The 8,777-nt window shown below is 46.6% G+C and overlaps 1 long non-coding RNA gene across 1 annotated transcript; it reads left to right on the top strand.

The window, feature by feature from the left end:
- Window positions 1–490: 490 nt before the first annotated feature.
- On the top strand, window positions 491–3,757 carry LOC126508155 (uncharacterized). The gene is made up of 3 exons (XR_007593730.1): window positions 491–591; window positions 1,106–1,478; window positions 2,246–3,757. It is a non-coding gene; the product is annotated as an uncharacterized lncRNA (long non-coding RNA).
- The last annotated feature ends 5,020 nt before the right edge of the window (window positions 3,758–8,777 follow it).

Genomic DNA, 8,777 nt, shown 5'->3' with positions numbered 1-8,777 from the left:
AGATGGTTGTGAGCCACCATGGCTGCTTGGAATTGAACTCAGGTCCTCTGGAAGAGCAGTCGGTGCTCTTAACCCTGTGCCATCTCTCCAGTTCCTATTTCTTTATTTTTAAAGTAAATCTTTCATAGGCCACTTGGTCTTGGACTCTAAAACCTCCTACCCCCAAACCTTGAGTGTATCAGCATCACCCAAGAGTGGAGGTCTGAGTTCTGGGACATCCAACCGGTACCCAGGCCTACATGGACTGATATGAATGGCTGGGAGTTTCAGATGTTCAAACTGCCTCTAAGTTCCTGCAAATCAGCTCAGACATTGTTGCCTTGGTAATTCACACATCAGCGTGTGGGATTCCCCTCTGTATCAGCTTGTGCCAGCACCTAAGACATTTCTTTCCTATGAAGCTAAGAAAAGCACTGAGGTATTTCCATGGCAATATTTATTAAATTTGCGTCTCTAAGCCCGCTTTACACTTTCTAAATTACTTCCACTCGTCAGTTTATTCGTATCAACATCTAAGAGTTTATTTGGTTTCCAGGTCGACTTCTGCAGCCGCGTTATTCTTGCATTGTCGTGAGAAGAGGCCAGACAGAAGTAAGAGATTTTTCTTGGTTCATGGTTTTGGTCCATCATGGTGGGGACGGCGTGATACAGTAGTTGAGCTGTGGTGTCTAGTTCCTGTCTCGCCCTCTGTGGTGTGAGCAGCCTCCTTCTCCCATGTCCTCTGCTGACATATCAGAGCGGAACAATCCAAACAACCCTTCCTCCCTTGATGTCACAAAGTATCTACCACTGTGGGGTGGTTCTGGGACCAAACCACTGAACATAGCTTCTTTGTTCTTTGGGACTGATCTGTGGATACAATTTGGAAATTTGGGGATATGTGTGTTAGAGAAGACTTAGAATTTTGTAGGCGGCCCTTTACAGGTAATTCCTGTAGGAGCTGGGGAGACCGGAATGCTGGGACTGTAATATCGGGCTTGGCGAGGTTAGAATCGACTCATGAGCATCTGCATGGGAACAGAGTCCCAGATCCACAGCCTGCATTCCTGAGAAGGGTTACGAATACCCTTTTTCCCAGATTTTACAATTTATTTTTGTGTATTAGTATGCACATGCGCCGTGTGTGTCTGACGCCAGTGAAGATCAGAAGTCAATGGATCCCTGGAACCGGAGTGTTGGCTGATTGTGAGCTGCCATGTTGGTGCCGTCAAGCCATCTCTCCAGCCCTATTATTGAAGGAAAGAAACTTTATTTCATCAATCTTTATCACATGGATGTGAGCGTGTGATGCGTACGTGCACATGCGTGTGTGCAGCGGTGTCTCTGTGCTGCTCGGGGGACAGCTCTGTGGAGCCGAGTCTCACCTCCCATTTTCAGCTGGGATTGGGGGGATTGAACTCAAGCCATCAAGGTTTCACGGCATGTACCTTCTCCTGCTGCACCATGTAGCCAGGCCTGGATTCAGGAATAATTACGAGGTAGGAAACAGGGGTGTCTGACATGGGGAAAGCTGGCTGCGGGTTAAATCAGAAGTCTCTGAGTTCATAGCAATTGTCTTTATAGCAAACACGTGCTCAGGAAAAACGGCATTAGCATCACCCAAGAGTGGAGGTCTGAGTTCTGGGACATCCAACCGGTACCCAGGCCTACACGGACTGATATGAATGGCTGGGAGTTTCAGGTGTTCAAGCTGCCTCTAAGTTCCTGCAAATCAGCTCAGACAGTTGTTGCCATGGTAATTCACACATCAGCGTATGGGATTCCCCTCTGTATGCTGTGAATGTCATTGGTTAATAAAGGAACTGCTTTGAGTCTCTAGCAGAGCTATAGGGGAACAGAGCTAGGTGGGGAAAACTAAAAGGAATGCCGGGAGAAAAAAGGGCGGAGTCAGAGAGAAGAGATGGAGCCACCAGAGACAGATGCTGGGAACTTTACCTGGTAAACCCCTGCCACGTGGCGGTACACAGGTTAATAGGAATGGGTTAAATTAATATAAGAGTTAGCCAATAAGAAGCTAGAGCTAATGGGCCAAGCAGTGATTTAATTAATATAGTTTCTGTGTGATTATTTCGGGGCTAAGCTAGCCGGGCGGCCGGGAACCAACAAGCGGCTCTCCACCCCTTCAGCCAGGAGTGCACTGTTGGTGACAGGAGGGAGAGAAGCTGAGGGTTTCCTCAGCGTCAGTATTGGTGACAGGAAAACTAGATGACTGGAAATAACAAGACTGCATCCTTCTTCCATGTAGACCGTCATACTCCATGTTTCCACAGCCACCATGTCACATGATCCAAGGAAAAGATGGGCAGGTGGAAATAGGACTTGCTGCCAAGGGACCAGCGCAGAACCCAAGCGAGCTTGTATGGGCAGGACTGCCGTGGTTCCATGGAAACTTCCAGCCTGGCTTGTGAGAGCCTGAAGGAACCTTGTCAACACTGGCTTAAATCCTCATTTTCTAGATGAGAAAAGCAGGCCCATGGGAGAGAAGTGACTCACCTACCAGCCTGGCGGTTGACTGGCACCATTGGAATGGGGCTCAAGTCTTTCATTTCTAACTGAATCCCAGGAGAGTCATCTCAGGCACGATGGGCCAGGGTGGGATGTTTGCATTGCGCATGAGCATGCGCCCTCCCTATAAGGCGCCGCGGTAAAGAAGCAGATGGCCTGGGTAGGAATTCTGACCCCAGCCCTTCTGGGTTTGGTGGCCTTGGTGGCTTTGTGCCATCCTATGAATGGACCCATACTGAGGCATTGGTGACTACGGGGGGGTTCCATTCCAGATGAACCCACTTTCTAAAGAGGAATGAAATAAATCTCTGCTGCTGGCACCTTAGGAAAGAGCCCATGGAGCCAGTGTACTGTAAATGCCGTAAATGCTGTAAATGCCGCAAATGCCGAATGAGTGAGCGCAGGTGGAGCTCGTTAGCTTGAATTTGGATCCAGGGAAGGATTGGGAAGTTAGCCTCCTGGAACTCTCTAGTGCAAGCTGCAGGAAGTGGCGACTGCGTATTCTCCACTTGTGTAAGGTTTGTGTTACTCCCTAAACTCATTCTGAGATGGACAAAGTGACACGGATTCTAACCGGAGGCTAAGCTCAGTTCTATTGGTTCCCAGGGGGGTGGAGGCGAGCGTTCCAGTGAGGTCATTTGATCAATAGTTTGTGATCTCCAAAGACTCCTAACACACAAGGACTGGAAGCAGAGCCATAGCTGTTTCTCTGTTTTTGTATACAGTGGAGGATGCCATATTCTTGGGAGTCTGTGTGTACATGACCCTCCCTCTGTGTGTGTGTGTGTGTGTGGTGGCTGTGCTTGGGATGAGAATCAGGGTCTGAAACTTGCTAGATGAGTGCCAAACCATTAAGTTAAATTCCAAGCCCACCGTTTTTTTGAGACAGGATCTCACTGTCTAGCCCAGGCTGGTCTTGAGTTCATAATCCTCCTGCCTCAGCTTCCTCAGTGATGGTATTCTAGGCTATGCAGTCTTAATATAGTATATCAAGGAAATCTCCTAGAATCCTTAAAGCAATCCAGGGCCGGTGAGACGGTTCATGGGGTAAAATTTGATGCCCGGGATCCACGTGGTGGGAGGAGAGAACTGACTCCTGCAAATGCTTCTCTACTGTAGCACACATGTATACTCTTACACACGTGCGTGCACACACACACACACTTAAAAATGTAATATGAGCTTCACAAGGATGAAGGCTGGTGTTGGGAATAAAGTATAAGACAGATATTTCCTTTGTTGTGGCTGGAAACAGGGCCATGTTGTGGGGAGCGGGAATAATGTCTCTAGGGAGTCCTCTTTCATTAGGTAAAGATTTATCCAGCATTACTTGGTCCAAGAATGGATGAGTGCTTAGAACCCTCGGGGACAAACTTGTCTTGCCTGTGGAGATCACAGGATAACATTGGTATAAATTTGCTTACTAAATCTGGAAAACGAATTGGAAAGATTTTCACACAAGGTTTGGAAGGACACACTTCAAACCTGATGGTGCCCAGGACCAATGGAGGGTTGGTGGTTCTATACATCAAAGAGGTGTGGATGCCCTCAATACCCACTACCTAAGTGACAGAGAAGCGTCCACAGAAAAAGCCAGGCAAGGATAGCAGGCAATTAAAAAGCAGAAGCGGAAACAATTGGTCAAGTTCAGTGAAAAACTCAATGCAAATTAAATCTTCAACAAACCAAGTTGGTGTTATGGTGTGACATTGAGCGGTTGGTGAAAGCCAACTTTCGGAGTTGGTGATATGGGAGAAGACTGTAGAATGAGCAAGTCAACGTAGATTCCCAGTGAGTTCAGGGTCATTGCCTGCTACGTATCGAGTAGATGGAAATACATGAGATCCTGTCTCAAATTAATAAAAATAGATTCAGGTAAATCCACACGAGGTCTGTGATGACTCTGGAGGACATGCGAGCCATTCTTTTTTTTTTTTTTTTTTTTTAAAGATTTATTTATTTATTATGTATACAACATTCTGCCTCCGTGTATGCCCACACGCCAGAGGAGGGCGCCAGATCTCATTACAGATGGTTGTGAGCCACCATGTGGTTGCTGGGAATTGAACTCAGGACCTCTGGAAGAGCAGTCAGTGCCCTTAACCACTGAGCCATCTCTCCAGCCCCATGCGAGCCATTCTTGAAAGCTTTCTTGATGGAAGTCCTCTGTCTGTCATCTGGCTTGGCCTAACCTGAGATGTCTGCGCCCAAGGTTCAAACATCCATCCCTAGGACCGCTTCTTAGAGGTGGGAAATGCTGAGCCAGGCTTTCTTACATAACAACTGCTTGTGTTGGTATCTGGCTGTGAACTAGTTAGCATGTGACTGAACTAGCTTGTGTATGACTGTGAACTAGTTAGTTGTGACTTTGTGAACTAGTTAGTTGTGACTTTGTGAACTAGTTAGCATATGACTGAACTAGCTGGTGTGTGGCTGTGAACTAGTTAGTGTGTGACTTTGTGAACTAGTTAGCATGTGACTGAACTAGCAGGTGTGTGACTTTGTGAACTAAAAGCTGAGCGTGGCACAAATCAAAAGGAGGCAGTTAGAGGTAGCCTGGCCAGGGTTCCTCTAAGATCCACACTTCATAATAAAAGCGAGTAAGGCAACAGGAGACTGCCTGTTTTTACCACAGACTCTGTGGTCACCATTACAATGGTCTCCGTTTCACTGTCACAGGCCTGAGGAGCGTTAGGAAGCCTCAGGGACAACATCTGACCCCCACAAGCTGACAGTTGAGCACAGCTAAGTTCCGGTGACTACGGCAACTTTCTCTTTCATAACAATTTCTAGCAAACACCTCGCTTTCTCTCTGCAGAAATCGGTGTGTAGGCACCAGGTGATTTTATTTGTATAGCATCCCTTGCCTCTTCCCAGAAGAGGGGACAGGGACAGAACACTCTGTCAAATAAACAATTGCCCAAGGTGTTGGGCAAGAGAAACTGGGACAGGAAGTGGACTGCAGACTCTGCCCCAGGTAAATGCCTGATAAAGCAAACAAACCGTGGACAATGAGTTCCTGTCTCCCACGTGATAAATGTTTATGCCGGGACAAGCTATGTTTGAGTACCTTTCTCTGGGTGAACATTGACCTTTGCATGCAAAACACGGGGCTAATTTCCTAGGTGAGGTAATTAATTTTATTGACTCAAAGTTATGCTGGGAACAACAGAAATTGTTTTTGCAATTGTTGAAAAAGTGATTCAGTGGCTGGTGACAGCGGTCAGCTCCCAATCAGAAACCTGGGGCAGAGTCTGCTTGCCTGGCGCTGCAGCACGGCACAAATTGAGTGGCTTGTATCTGTAATCCCACCTGGGAGGTAAGGGCAAGAGGATCGTGCCTGAGGTTACGGTGACTTCCAGGACAGCCTAGGCTGTATGAGACTGTCTTAAAAAATCAATAAAAAAATAAAATATCTGAGATCTGTGGTCTTGCTCCACATGCATCTTGCTGACTTTTACAATGGGGTCATTACCTAACTGCCTGTGGGGACTAACACTTCAAGAGTCAACTCAACATCTGTCCCCAGGAGCCTGGGCCTCCTTTCCTCCACACAGGCACAGTCTGCATAGCTTTCTTTACTATTGTTTTCATTGTGTTTTTGAACCTTTGTGGACTTTTCTGGGGGATTATGGGAAGAAACACCTTAGGGGGCTGGAGGTTTAACACAGGAGCATCCCCTCATTTAAAGGAAGGTGCCTTGCAGTGACTGCTCTCAGGGGTCAGCCACCTGTGTCTCCCGGTGACTTAGAGGGGAAGAAAGAGGCTCAAGGTGTAAAGCTTATGTGAGGATATGGAAGCTTAAGATGTGAGGATCTAAAATTGTTTCAGGGTCTAAGAAAGTGACTTAAGGTGTGTAAACGCAAGTCACAAAGGTCTGAGGGTGAAAATGCTTAAGTACTGAAGAGAAAGTGATTCGAGCCTCTCAAAAGAATGAACCGTCTTCCAGATCTCTCTCTCTCTCTCTCTCTCTCTCTCTCTCTCTCTCTCTCTCTCTGTGATACTGTTACAATAAGATTCCAAAATTTCATAGTCTTTTAAATTGCCTGGTGCGAATGAGAAGGAAACACAGAACACGCAGCAAACCCACTTAGGAGTTTATTAGAGGGGGGTGTACAGGCCTGGCGAGGTCAGTGTGCAGAGAGAGAGAGAGAGCGCTGAGGATGGCGCGTTCAGCTTTTAAGGGCCACCTAGCGCGTGCACACGGGGGATGATGTGATTACGTCATACGCAGATGACAGAGCTCATGCATCCCAGGGCTCATGTAGCTGCAGCATACATGCTGTGCATGGGTCATGCTGAGGGCTTGTCCACACACGTGTGGCCCTGGAACCCAGAAGTGTCGGGCATATTGTGGCTGAATCATAACGTTCCACCCTTTTGTTTATTATGAAATTTGGGGCTTTTGGGGGTCTTTAATGGGTGGAAATGGGGCAAAAATTTGAGAAGTTTGGGGTCTTTAATGAGTGGGAAGGTCTCTCGTGACTGCTTTTTGCTGATTTTGTGGGCGTCGGAGAGTTGAGATGCTTGACCATGTCCCGAGGTAGCTGATTACTTTTGTGTGTGTGTGTGTGTTTTTTTTTTTTTTTTTTCCAGGCTCTGTGAACTGGCTGGCTGGCAGCCTGGCCCTCGCAAGATACTGGAAAGGCAGAAAATTATGTCTGGAAAAAATTTTAGATCCTGGTGGTTAAGGGAGGAGAGTCCCAAGATGGAAGATAGAGGGTTTTGGGGGGGGGGATGGAGGAGGGAATTTCCCAGGGGTTCCCGAGACCAGGAATGACAAGGGAAGAATTAAATGATACTTATTCTGGGTGAGTCTGGTCCATGTAGATAGGTCCAATTGGCTCCCTGGAGCTTATGAAAAAAATGTTTGAAAAGAAATAAATTTTAGACATATTAAAAAGCTTATGATTATGATGGTATAGTGTTGGATGGTGGGGAGGAGGGAGGAAAAGAAGGGGGAATTTTTAGAAAGGGGAATTATTAGACCCCTCAGTGTTTTACCTGGAGTAAATCTTATGGCGCTTGTTCTCTTTAGCATCATGGTTTTACCTAACATCCAGAGGACACTGCTGCAGTCAGTGATAAATCTGTTACGTTAAAGTCTGTTTGAGTTTTTGGAGTCTGGGGCTGTGAATGTCCCCAATTGTTTCTTACCACCTGGACTTTTGGCAATCCTTGTACCTCCGGCTCTATGTTTAATGATGGTCCCTGCAGTAACAGCTGAGTGGTTAACTGGAAATTTAAGTATGACATTGGAGGTGTAGAGAAGTTGGTAAAGCAGACAGGAGAAAGAGGAAGAGGGGGAGTATATGGAGATTTTGGCACAGGAGGGTTGAGTACAGTGATGAAACTTTTATTTTTCTGGAATTGGAGAAAGAATGGCTGATCTTGGTGTCCTCTGGAACTTTAGGGAGCAGGGCCCTGTTTGAGTTACTGTATTCAAGGGGGTATCTTTTTTTTTAAAAAATATTTATTTATTTATTATGTATACAATATTCTGTCTGTGTGTATGCCTGCACGCCAGAAGAGGGCACCAGACCCCATTACAGATGGTTGTGAGCCACCATGTGGTTGCTGGGAATTGAACTCAGGACCTTTAGGAAGAACAGGCAATGCTCTTAACCTCTGAGCCATCTCTCCAGCCCCCTCAAGAGGGTATCTTGAGCTGGAAGAGTAAAAGGTTTAAGGTGAGACAGGTGGATCCAATAAGACAGTCTCTCGAGCTTGGCAGCTGTGGGAGTTCCAAGAATTACTTTAAAAGGGCCCTGCCATTTAGGGGAAAGGGGTGAGGGGCGTTGGTCTGGGGGAGAGAATAGAACCTGATCCCCTGTTTTAATCAGTGGTGGGTATGGATTGGCACATGGTTGTGGTAATGAGTAGTCAGTAAAGTCCCATAATAGGAAGTGAAGATGGGATAACAGCGGAGTAAGCAGGTGATCAGGAAGGGGAGAGGTTTTAGGTGAGAGGCTGGGGGTTAAAACCGGCTGCCCATATATGAGTTCAAAGGGCAAGATGGAAGGGGGTTTGGGGGGAGCCCTAAGCCTAAGAAGGGCCAGAAGCAAAAGTTTTACCCAGTCAAGGTGAAGCTCCTGTGACATCTTGACAAGAACATTTTTTAAGGAACGGTTAGTTCATTCTACCTTCCCTGAAGACTGAGGATGGTATGGGATATGAAAATGCCAGGGAATGTTAAGAGCCTTAGATAAAGTTTGAGATATTGGGGAGGTAAAACTCTGAGCCATTATCCGACTGAAGAGAGATTGGAATTC

Source organism: Alexandromys fortis, unplaced genomic scaffold (genome assembly GCF_014885135.2).
Source record: "Alexandromys fortis isolate MF-2015 unplaced genomic scaffold, M_Fortis_MF-2015_v1.1 scaffold_88, whole genome shotgun sequence".
NCBI classification, from domain to species: domain Eukaryota; kingdom Metazoa; phylum Chordata; class Mammalia; order Rodentia; family Cricetidae; genus Alexandromys; species Alexandromys fortis.
Note: the sequence above shows the minus strand (reverse complement) of the source record. Positions and strands in the feature narration are given on the sequence as shown.